Below are 11,395 nucleotides of genomic sequence, written 5' to 3' on the forward strand. Positions count from 1 at the left end.
ACCTGATAGCCGAGATGAGTAAATATCATCTAGAGACTGAGGGTAGCGTTGCCGAACTTCGCAAACGGTTTTGTGATTATTGGAAGAACCCGTTGGGAAGCATCGGTCAGCCGATGAACCCGACGGCGATAGCGGTATCGGGGCCTACTACAGCCTACGATACACGATTTCATCCACAGTGGCTGGCACCTCCTTCAACGCACCAGGAGATGGCCAGCGTTCGAGAAATACTGAGACTCCCACCAAACGCCGATTCGGAGTCCGTTCGACGAACTCTCGCGACGTTGGTGAAGCTGCCGGCTAACGTCCCGTCACCTGCTCAAGATATTACGTCACGTCACGCACTTTTCGGACCACTGGCGGAACACGACTATCGTGCTACGTTTAATAGACCCGACGAACGGCCAACAGCTTACCCGTCGACCTACGTAACGACCCTGCCTCAACCGTACGACTTCCAGTCGCAAGCCCAGACGTCTCGTTACGATTTCGGCGACCGGACAAACCAGTGGTCACAACCCAATCAAGACCCATGGACGTCGCGATTCCAACCCGGCTTCTCAACCTCACGTCCAGACAACCCTAACCCGTGGGGTGGGACAAGAGTGGGAGACGACACGCCGTCGTTGTGCAATCGGGTTCGCAAGTGGAGTCTGCGGTTTGACGGCAAGAAGGACCCGGTCTCGTTTCTAGAACGTCTGGAGGAGTTGGCGGAAGCCTACTCGATCGACCTCAACGAAGTGACGAAGGCTTTGCCAGAACTTCTTCACGGCCCGGCATTGCTTTGGTATCGGGACTGTCGCGGCAGCTGGCAGACGTATCAAGATTTCAAACGTCAGTTCGAAGATCAATACCTCCCTCCGTTATATCGACAAGATCTAGACGACGAGGTAAGGCGACGGACACAAGGCGAGCGCGAATCCATTCGTGACTACGTCGTAGCGCTCTCAACGCTGATCCGGAGGAGCGGTACGTTCTCGCAGCAGGGTAAACTCGACCTCATATACCGCAACATGCGCCCGGAGTACAAACTCGTCTTACGTCGTACCGATTTTTGTACTCTGGAGGAGTTGCTGGAAAGAGCTGAGGGGTACGAGGCGTATGTACGTTGCCGACAGACCTTCCGTCCGCCGCCACCACCTTCGATGACGCTGATCCCGGAAACCGCCTACGTTCGAGATCGGAAAGTCGACCGGGTCTACAACAGCGCGGCGATTGATCGCTGGTCGGACGACCATGCCGAGGAATCCGAGGTGACGGCCAGGTCACGACCTGGTAAACCCTTGGAGGACGGCCGCAAGAGAACGACGTTTGCTCGGTCTAACTCCCGTGACCCTTCGCCACGAGAAGACTACAGGCGAAGGTGGACACCGGACTCTACGAGAACCAGATCGCCTGGTACGACGAACGAACGAGCGGCAGGCCCTCGGCAATTCGTGTGCTGGAACTGCGACGAAACCGGACATCTGTTTCGCGAGTGTTCGAAGCCCAAGGTCCTGCGTTGCTACCACTGCAAGAGGGTAGGCATCTCGACGCGTCGTTGCAACTGCGGCTCGGGAAACGGACATCGGGTTCAGTCTGCGGGAGGTCGCCTGAGCCCCGTAGAACGAAACGTCGCACTACCTCCGAGGAGTGGAATCGCTGGCTTGACTTCATAACGGAATTCACGGGAACCGTCAGCCGCGAACGCGCCCCCAGAGATGACCGACCCTTCGTCGACGTGGTCATCTCAGGTGAGACGTTCAGCGCCCTCGTCGATACCGGCTCGTCGGTCAGTCTGATTGGAGATCGCGCCGTACGTCACCTTCGGACGTGCGGCAGCGTACCCGACCAGGCTGACGTCAACCTACGTATGGCCAACGGAACGAGTTGCCGTGTCTCGGATCGATACAGAGTGGACGGTGAAATCGCGGGCCAGACGTATTCGTGGGATGCCCTGTATGTCCCGAACCTGAGTGTGGAGGTGGTACTCGGCATTCGGTGTATTACTGACCTCGCTCTCGTCAGTGTACACACCGCTGTACAGAACCTCCGCAACGACGACGTTCCCCCGTCCTGTCCGGTCAACGCTATCCAGACATTGACCTCTGATGAAGACACGCGACTCGCGGAATTCCTGGAACGCGAACTTCCACTGTTTGACGACGTTTCGGGGAAAACGGCGTTGGCTGAGCACACGATACGGCTCAAAGAAAACGCCGCCCCCGTCAAGCAGCGGTATTACCCCAGAAATCCCGCGATGCAGGCTATCATCGACGGAGAGGTGGCGACGATGCTCCGCGATGGTGTGATCGAACCATCGGATAGCCCTTGGAGTTCGCCAGTCGTGCTGACGAGGAAGAGCAACGGAAAGTTTCGTTTTTGCATCGATATGCGCAAAGTCAACGAATGCTCTGTCCCCGACGCGTATCCGCTGCCCAGAATCAACGCGATTCTGGAGAAACTACGGCCGGCGACGTACATCAGCACACTAGACTTAAAAGTAGGCTATTGGCAGGTGCCGTTAGCGAAGGAAAGCCGACCGATCACCGGGTTCACCGTACCCGGGTTAGGCCTATTCCAGTTCACGGTTATGCCCTTTGGACTCCATTCCGCCGGAGCGACCTTTCAACGCCTCCTGGACAAGGTCATCGGTCCGGAGCTTGAGCCGAAGGTGTTCGCCTACCTCGACGACCTCGTTGTGGTGTCCGCCACGTTTACTGAGCACTTGCAGATCCTCCGGGTGGTCTTCGAACGCCTTGGAAAGGCTGGCCTACGTTTAAACCCAGAGAAGTGTAACTTCTGCAAAAAGGAGCTCAGATATCTCGGACACGTCGTCAACAACGAGGGGATATCGACCGACCCAGAGAAGGTCCGCGCTATCGCCGAGTTCCCGCGACCTACGAACGGCAAAACCCTTCGGAGCTTTCTAGGTCTCGCATCTTGGTACCGTCGTTTCGTGGACAGGTTTGCCCAAGTAACCGCCCCGATGCGACAACTGTTGAAGAAGAACGCTCGGTGGCTGTGGGGCCCTGAACAGGAGGAATCGTTCGAGGAACTGAAACGACGCCTCACCTCCGCTCCTGTCCTGGCCTGTCCCGACTTCTCGGTCCCGTTTGTCCTCCAGACCGACGCGTCGACCATCGGTCTTGGAGCCGCTCTCACGCAGAACCAAGAATCCGGCGAGGTCGTAATCGCGTACGCCAGCCGACTGCTTACGGACCAAGAGAAGAACTATACAACGACGGAGTTAGAGTGTCTTGCTCTGGTTTGGGCGACCCGGAAATTCAAGCCGTACCTCGAGGGTTACAAGTTCGTCGCCATAACCGACCACGTCGCGCTGAAATGGCTAATGAGGCTACACGAGCCTAGCGGACGTCTAGCGCGGTGGGTGATGGATTTTCAGCAGTACACCTTCAAGATCAAGTACCGAAAGGGCACCCTGAACCGCGTCGCCGACGCTTTGTCGAGGCAACCCGTGACCAACGAGGGCCAATCGGGCCTGGTCGCGGTGAGTCATCTCACATCGGAGGTGACAGACGCGCCTCGCGATCGACGCACGACCAGACGCAGGGAATCGACGAGACCGGGAGACCAACGGAATGACGCGACGCAATCCGACGCACGCCCCGACGAAGCCAACGACGTCCCTCCGACTGATTGGTACGACCGGTTGTACGCAGCTGTGGCCTCAAACCCTCGACGCTATCCGCGATATCAAATCGTGGAGAACCGCCTTTACCGAACCTCCCAACGCCATGGGAGTGGTGGTAAGCTGTCCTGGAGAATGTGCGTTCCTCCAGGGCAAGTAGAGGCGGTACTACGACAGAACCACGATGACGCTACGGCAGGACACCTTGGTGTCAAGAAAACACTTCGCCGTGTAGGGCCCGAATATTTTTGGCCTGGATGGCGTCGGGAGACGAAGAACTACGTGAGATCCTGTGATGCCTGCCAAAAGTACAAGGTGGCGCAGACGAAACCGGCAGGGAAGATGTATTTCCGGGCTCCAAAAGGTCCGAGGTACACGGTGTCCGCCGACCTAGTGGGTCCGCTACCCAGGTCGAGCAAGGGCCACCGCTTCCTGCTTGTGATCCAGGACACGTACAGCAAGTGGGTTGAGTTATGTCCTATCGGGTCAGCAACGGCCAAGAACGTTGTCAGCAAAACTAAAGAGATGCTCCTTCGATACGGAGCACCTGAGTCCATAATTACCGACAACGGGACTCAGTTCGTTTCGAAACTCTTTAGGGACCTGGCGACGGATTGGGACATAACTTTTACGAACACAGCTCCCTACAGTCCGCAATCCAACCCGGTAGAACGAGTCAACCGCGTTGTGAAGACCATGATTTCTCAGTTTGTGAAGGAGAATCATAGGTCATGGGATGCCCATATCGCCGAGCTCCAGTTCGCCATAAACACCGCCGTCCACGATTCGACGGGTTACACGCCGGCGATGCTAACGTTAGGCCGCGAACTCAGAGTCCCGAAAGCTGTCCGAGGGAAAACGTTGGAGGCGACACCCGACGTTGACGGACAGCCGACGCTCGCCGAAGTCCACGACAGACGAACACGAGAATTCGAACGCCTCTACGAGAAGGTCCACGCCAACCTCAAGACCGCCTACGAACAGCAGGCAAGGTACTACAACCTCCGCCGACGGGAGGTGAGGTACCGCAACGGCGATCGCGTGCTGCGGCGGATTCACACGCTGTCTTCCGCGGCCGACGCCGTGGTCGGGAAGCTCGCGCCCAAGTTCGACGGGCCCTGCGAGGTTGAGGAGCGGCGTGGGGCCAACATGTACACGGTGAGAGACGTGCGCACGGGGATGTCACACGTGGTTCACGTGAAGGACCTGAAGCCCTACCACCAACGTTGAGGGCTGAAGAATCATTTCCTTACGTTCAATGATTCAGAAGTATTTTTTGTTATGTTTTTTCGTTCATCCTTTTTTCCGATTTTACGAGAGGTGTTTTTATACCAGTTTGGTTTTTATTTTCGCTCAAGAAGTCCTTTTTATTTTGTTATCAAGAAGATTGTATTTTTTTTCGTTTCCTTTTCCCTCTCGTACACGACCTCTTCCGATTTAACGCCGTTTCTTCAGCTACCCCTTCTACGAGACCTTTGGACCAACCCCCCTACGTTTGAAATTTTTTTTTCTCTTTTTTTTGTGAAGTTGGTAAGGGGTGTGAGGTACCAAATTTTAAGGGGGGTAAAAAACGTATTGATAGTCAACAAACACCATAACTTACCCGATTGTTATTCACAACATCCTACTCCTAGGCCTATGTGTTGGCCATAGCTTGGGCTATGGGCCAAAGAACGTAGGCCTACTTTTAATAACAGTGAAGTACACAAACACACCCACAACTATATATTTATTCATAATAGCACTCCGTTTCACATAATAAAGTTAAAACGACCGATTTTACGACTATTTAACGCCGATTACAACATCACTTAACCTCAAAAGGGTGTTTGTTGACCAACGACAGACGACAACTAGACCGGCTCAACAGGCGAATCCCCGATCAGCTGTTGGCTAGTTTCCGAAATCGCCACCGCAGCGCTTGAGCCGCGGCTGAGGAAATCGGGATTTGAGCCGGACAAGAATTATTCGCTGTTCGACCGTCGACTCGTTAACGAGAAGCCTTTGCACAACGAAACTAACTTCGCCATACGATATCGATTCAGGTTAGCTACGTTTTCAGACTTTCCTACTTTCTTTTAAATATTCTTTTTCTAACATACGCATACTCGTCTGCCATTTATTTTATCCGTTTACGTTCGATTATAATTTTCTAAATTTTATTAACTTAGTTCTTGCCGACTCGTACAAAACCCGCCAGTTCCTGCCTGCCAGTGACTAGCGGTGGATATTTTTCGGCTCTTTTAAACCAATTGGCTATTAAATTACGTTAATTCAGTTCGTTTCACGATTAAATTATTACTTAAGTTATTCCAGTTAATTCGACGTTTTAATACCCCGAGACTCGTCGTCTGAGTTCTAAACCCCGTCTTTGGCGGGTGAAAGAATCAAGTCTTGGGAGCAGGCTGAGTTGAATAATCAGCTACAAAAATTAGTATTAAATTTATTTTAAACCACTCACGTTAAATTATCCGTCCAATTATATTAATTAGGCCCCGACGACTCTGTAGGGATGGGGTTTTACATTATATTCGATTCTATATTATTTACCTAGGCCTTTAGCTAATTATTTTAAAGTTCATTACGAGTAATTGAATCATATTGGCTTAAGATTGAATACTCGTTGGCCCTACAGAGTCATTCAAAAGTTAGGCAAAATTCTCCAAAACACGTTAACGAAGGCTGGGATGATATAGCTCCAACTGGGCGTCTGCAGGATTTCCTGAGCGCTTCTAGAGCTCTGAGCCTTCGATTAAATTTAAATAAATTGATCAGTCAAAGCCGTGACAACTTCGTATCGACCCCTGGATTTTTCTCGGTTCCTTCTGAGCACTCCGGGGAAGAAATTTGAGTGTGGCCAGTTCTAGGGTAGGCCTAGCCTGACTTAGGTGAATATTAGTTTATTCCCCCCCTAGAATTTTGCGTCACAAACAGGTTTAATTAAACCAATTTAATAATAATAGGTTTAAGATTTGAAAGAGTAACTGTTTCAGGTAAAGGAATACATTTTCCTTACTTTCTGTTAAATCAGTCATTTCTACTTTAAGAGGAGTGTGAGAGTCACAGAGAATTTTATGTTTATCATAAACCGATTTTTTGTAAAACGAATATGACACATTTTACATACGAAAATTCTACCATTTTGTCTCTTAACTTGTTAACAGACAAGCCGTTCAAAATTACTTAACAATTGCAACCCCTGCTGTCATGTTTCCAGGGTCAGACAAATCAGCCGAAATGCTATGACCGAATCCTACAGTTATGCTTATAGCGGCTAATGACCTCTGCCATATGGGTTTTTCTTATTTGTATCGGCTCAATCAAGTTTTTAAATGTAGCACGTGTTGACTCTTGTTTTCCTTTGCTTGAAGAGAGTCCATCGTAAGCATTTGTAGATAATATTCTTGACAAGGTGTCTCGTACTACAAAACCTAGTTTTTTACCCCTTTGATTTAAATGAAGTCCATGCTTTGTAAAGTGGATGTTTTTAGTAATTTAACATACTTTTAAAGGTAAATAATAATCAATGGTTCAATGCAATAAAATGAACCACTTTTTTTGGAAAGCCTCAAAACAACCTATACTTTATTTATCTCTTCTTAGTAACAATATAAAATAAAATTATTTAAACAATCTGTCAGCTGATAGATCTTTCAGCCATGTCAGCCCACTACACCTGTATTATTTTGCTTCATCCACTCTATAGTGTCCTTCTTTAACCACTTCATAGTGGGATTTTTTTGTCATCCATATTTTGATATGGAGCTTGATCAATAACTATTTCAGGGATTATTTCCAAATTTGCTTAAACAATCCAATAGTGTTCTGAGTTCTGAGTTCCAATAGTGTTCCGATAGTGTTCTGAGTTCATTTTACTGTGGTAGTCTAAAGTCTCTTTCTTCCCAACAAAACAAAACTCGCCACCGTTTAAAAATTCATCTTCATTACCTATATGGAGAATGAAACTCCTTTCCCCGCACCAGGAGGAGATTTGAAACTTCCTCTCCACCCACCTACCTCTTGAAGAGTCCTAAGATACTGATCATAATTTGTATAATTTTGATTAAGTGCATTCATAACATTCTATTGCCACGCATTTCGAACTGTGTGGTTCTGACCACACCAAGTTTTTGCAGCTACAAACGTGGATTCCATTAATACAGGTTTCTTGTTAATTTTCAAAATCGAAACCCAATTTTCTTAACAATATTCCGAAACGTTGTTTATGACATAATGATAAATTTAGGCAAACTTTCTTCAATCTTTTGGTGGAGTTTTGAAATTGTTAGATAAAGCTGGTTAATATAAAACTCGTGCATAACCTAAGAAATAAATTAATGTTGTTTAGAAATGGTGGTTGTAATATAATAATTACAGAGTAACTTTATATTTTAACAATAGAGCTGTATAACTTGGGTAACTATTATCTTTCCGCACAAAGGACGAATCCCATTTTGGAGTTAAATCATTGCAAACATTTTGTATTTGTAGATATTGTTGAAAAACATTGAGAACCCAGGTGGATTATAAACCAGTATGGATCATAAACATAAACAAACTACGTTTTTCTCCCGAAAATAAACATTTTTTAACATTGCTTAAATAATATAAAGTAAAAAGTAACTAATATACCTAATTAATTTAAGTAGCCTAAATAATAACAAAACAACGAATTCGTAATCACTGAAAATCAGAAGTAAATGCTCTAAACTTGAATGATAATAAAATAAATGCTTTCTTATTTATGTAAATGACCTACCAAATGTGTTAAAGATGGATGTATTTCAATTTGCTGATGACACAATGATGTTATGTAATGTTGAATCCCTTCAGCACACAGTAGATACAGAATTGGCCGCTTTAAGTGACTGGTTTAGAGTAAATGGGCTCTCCTTGAACATGGACAAGACTCGAGTAGTTAATTTTCGATCATATCATAGAAATAGTTTAAAACAGACTACTTTTACAAATCATCAGTTAATGTCTGAGGAGACAGTCAATATTTTGGGTATTCATATATAAACGAAAATCTTGACTGGCTTCCTTACATGAAATGAAATAAGAAATAATGAGTTTATTCCTTCAAAACAAATAAATACAAAATAATACAATCACTTGGAACTACGTTGCCACATTATCCAGTAATCGTGGCAAACGTATAACAAAAAAAATGAAACAATTTTATTTACAACTGAGTCCAGTCTCATCACTTGAAAAATACAAGTTGCCGCTCTCTGTGGCGTCTTGAGTATAGGAATATAAAATTAGAGCTAAAAAAAATAAATCCTTAAGTTAACAGAAATACTCCTATAACTAAAAATGTATTGCCTCTTCGTGAAATGGAAAACAAATTGGAAATTACAAAAATAGCGAAACTTGACGGATTTATTTGCAGAAAAAAAAGAAAAAGAAAAATTCTTTGAGTGGTTGATGTAAATTGTTATATTAGTATATTATTAAGAAAATATACGTCCGGATAATTAAAAAGCCAATGTTTTAATTTTGAAGAAAATTTATCTAAGGTTAAACAAAATTTGATATCTTCCGGCAGTTGGTTGAAGTATTTGGGACCATTATACTGATAAGAATGTCTGAACAATGACTGTTTACTTTAGGTAAACGGAAAATGCCTTGATTGTTTTGTCTAGTATTATACAAAAGGTTGTTGCTTGTCACAGTATTTCCACTGCGTACATAGAAGAGTTTTAGAACCTTAAAAATATATAAGTGCTGAACTTGGAGTATTATTAATTGAGAAAATAACTGGAAAGAGCTTTCACGCTTATTACTTTTAGTTATTATCCTTAAAAAATGATTTTGTGTAAACCTTAATTTTTCAATATAACTTTTAAAAGTTCCGCCCCAGCATTGAATTGCATACTGTAGTCTTGATTGGACAAGAGCAAAATAAAGAGTTCGAAGTAAGAAGGTATTACAAATGTTTTTTATAAAATAGAAAACTCTTATAGTTTGTTTAATTGTTGTATGTAGTGTGGAAATATGTCTGTCCCAGTTTAGATTTTCATCCAAAACTACTCCGAGATATCGAAAATGCTTGACCTTTTCAATTGATTTGCAAATGCATGAAATTAAATTACAATTCGAAGAATGATAAACTAGATTGTTTGGAAAGATAAAACTATTTATTAGACTGAAATTTATGTATTTTGTCTTATCAACATTTACCTGCATTTTATTTGCTTTACACCAATCACTCAAAAGCTTAAGATCTTCTTGGATGTAACTGTAAAGAGTGAAAATATCTTTTTGGGAATAAAAAAACGCAATGTCGTCAGCAAAAGCACATACGTGTCCATGGAACGGAAGCTTGAGAATGTCATTTATAAATATGAGGAAGAGGGTTGCAGAGGTAACTGATCCCTGTGGAACACCTGTCCTGACATGTAGAGGAGAACTTAGTTGGTCTAAGATCTTTGTTTGCTGTATTCTGTTTGAGAGAAAACTAGAAAACCAATTATTAGCTACACCTCTAACACCATAAGCAGCATCTAATTTAGATAATTAAAGATTATGGTCAACTAGATCAAATGCTTTTTTAAAATCAACAAATAAACCTGTTGCTTTGTTTTTGCTATTTAAACTTTGATAAATTTTATCTGTGACTGTAATTAGTGCATCTTCTGTCGACTTTCCTTTCCTAAAACCAAATTGAGAGTTGCTGAAAAAATTTAAACCATCCAAAAATGATGTAAGTCTGACTTTCATTAATTTCTCAAAAACTTTAGAAAAAACTGAGAGCAAACTAATAGGTCTGAGATTGTCTAATTTTTTTAGACGAGCCTTTTTTATGAATGGGCACTATGGTGCTTTGTTTAAGTTTTTCTGGAAATATACCACATGCAAAACTAAGATTAATCACGTGGACTAAAACAGGTGCTATGATTTTAGAGACAGTTTTTAAAAGTTGAACAGATATTTGATCAAAACCTGTAGATTTTTTATTTTTTAACCCATTTATGGTAGGCAAAACTTCGGGAATGGTAGTTGGAGCAACAAAGAAGGAGTGAGGACAACAATGCAAGGGTCGTGGCTGGGGAGGGGGAGGCCCGTTGCAGCTTTGACCTTGACATTGGACAGAGATAAAATACTTGTAAATCTCTTCGGCAACTTGTTTGTGATAATTTAAAATTGTTTTGTTTTCCAATTCAACTTCAGTTACATTTTTCTTATCAGCTGTACCTAACACATTATTTAAAACCTTCCAATATTGAGAAGAATCCCCATGACAATTATTAATTTTGTTCGCTAAAAATTGGTTTTTAGCAAAATCAATATCTTCTCTTAATTTGACACAGAACTCTTTAAAATAATTTCCAAAATAAATATCGAATGGCCTTTTCCTATACAACACGTATAACTTCTTTCTTTTCGATATCCTATTGTATAAATTAGTATTTATCCATGGACTTAACGATTTAGATTTTTGAAATTTATTGTACTTAAAAGCTTACTTAGATTTCTTTATTACAGTACATAGTTTTTCATAAAAAAATATTATAACAATAATTAACATCATCTGAAAGCAAAATGTCTTCCCATTTTTCATTTTCTAACTTTTCTTTGAATAAAATAAAATCTATTTTATCTTTTTGTTTGAGTAAGCTAGAATCATCTATTATTTTACCTTTACACATTAAATCAAAAGTCAACCCCAATAAACAATGATCCGTTAGACCAATATCAAATATAACACTTTTAAAAACAGTTATGTTTGGATGCCTAACAAAATTCTGGTCTACGAGT

This window comes from Macrosteles quadrilineatus, unplaced genomic scaffold (assembly GCF_028750875.1).
Source record: "Macrosteles quadrilineatus isolate MER2022 unplaced genomic scaffold, UCM_ALF_1.0 Scaffold_2__2_contigs__length_208266976, whole genome shotgun sequence".
NCBI lineage: Eukaryota > Metazoa > Arthropoda > Insecta > Hemiptera > Cicadellidae > Macrosteles > Macrosteles quadrilineatus.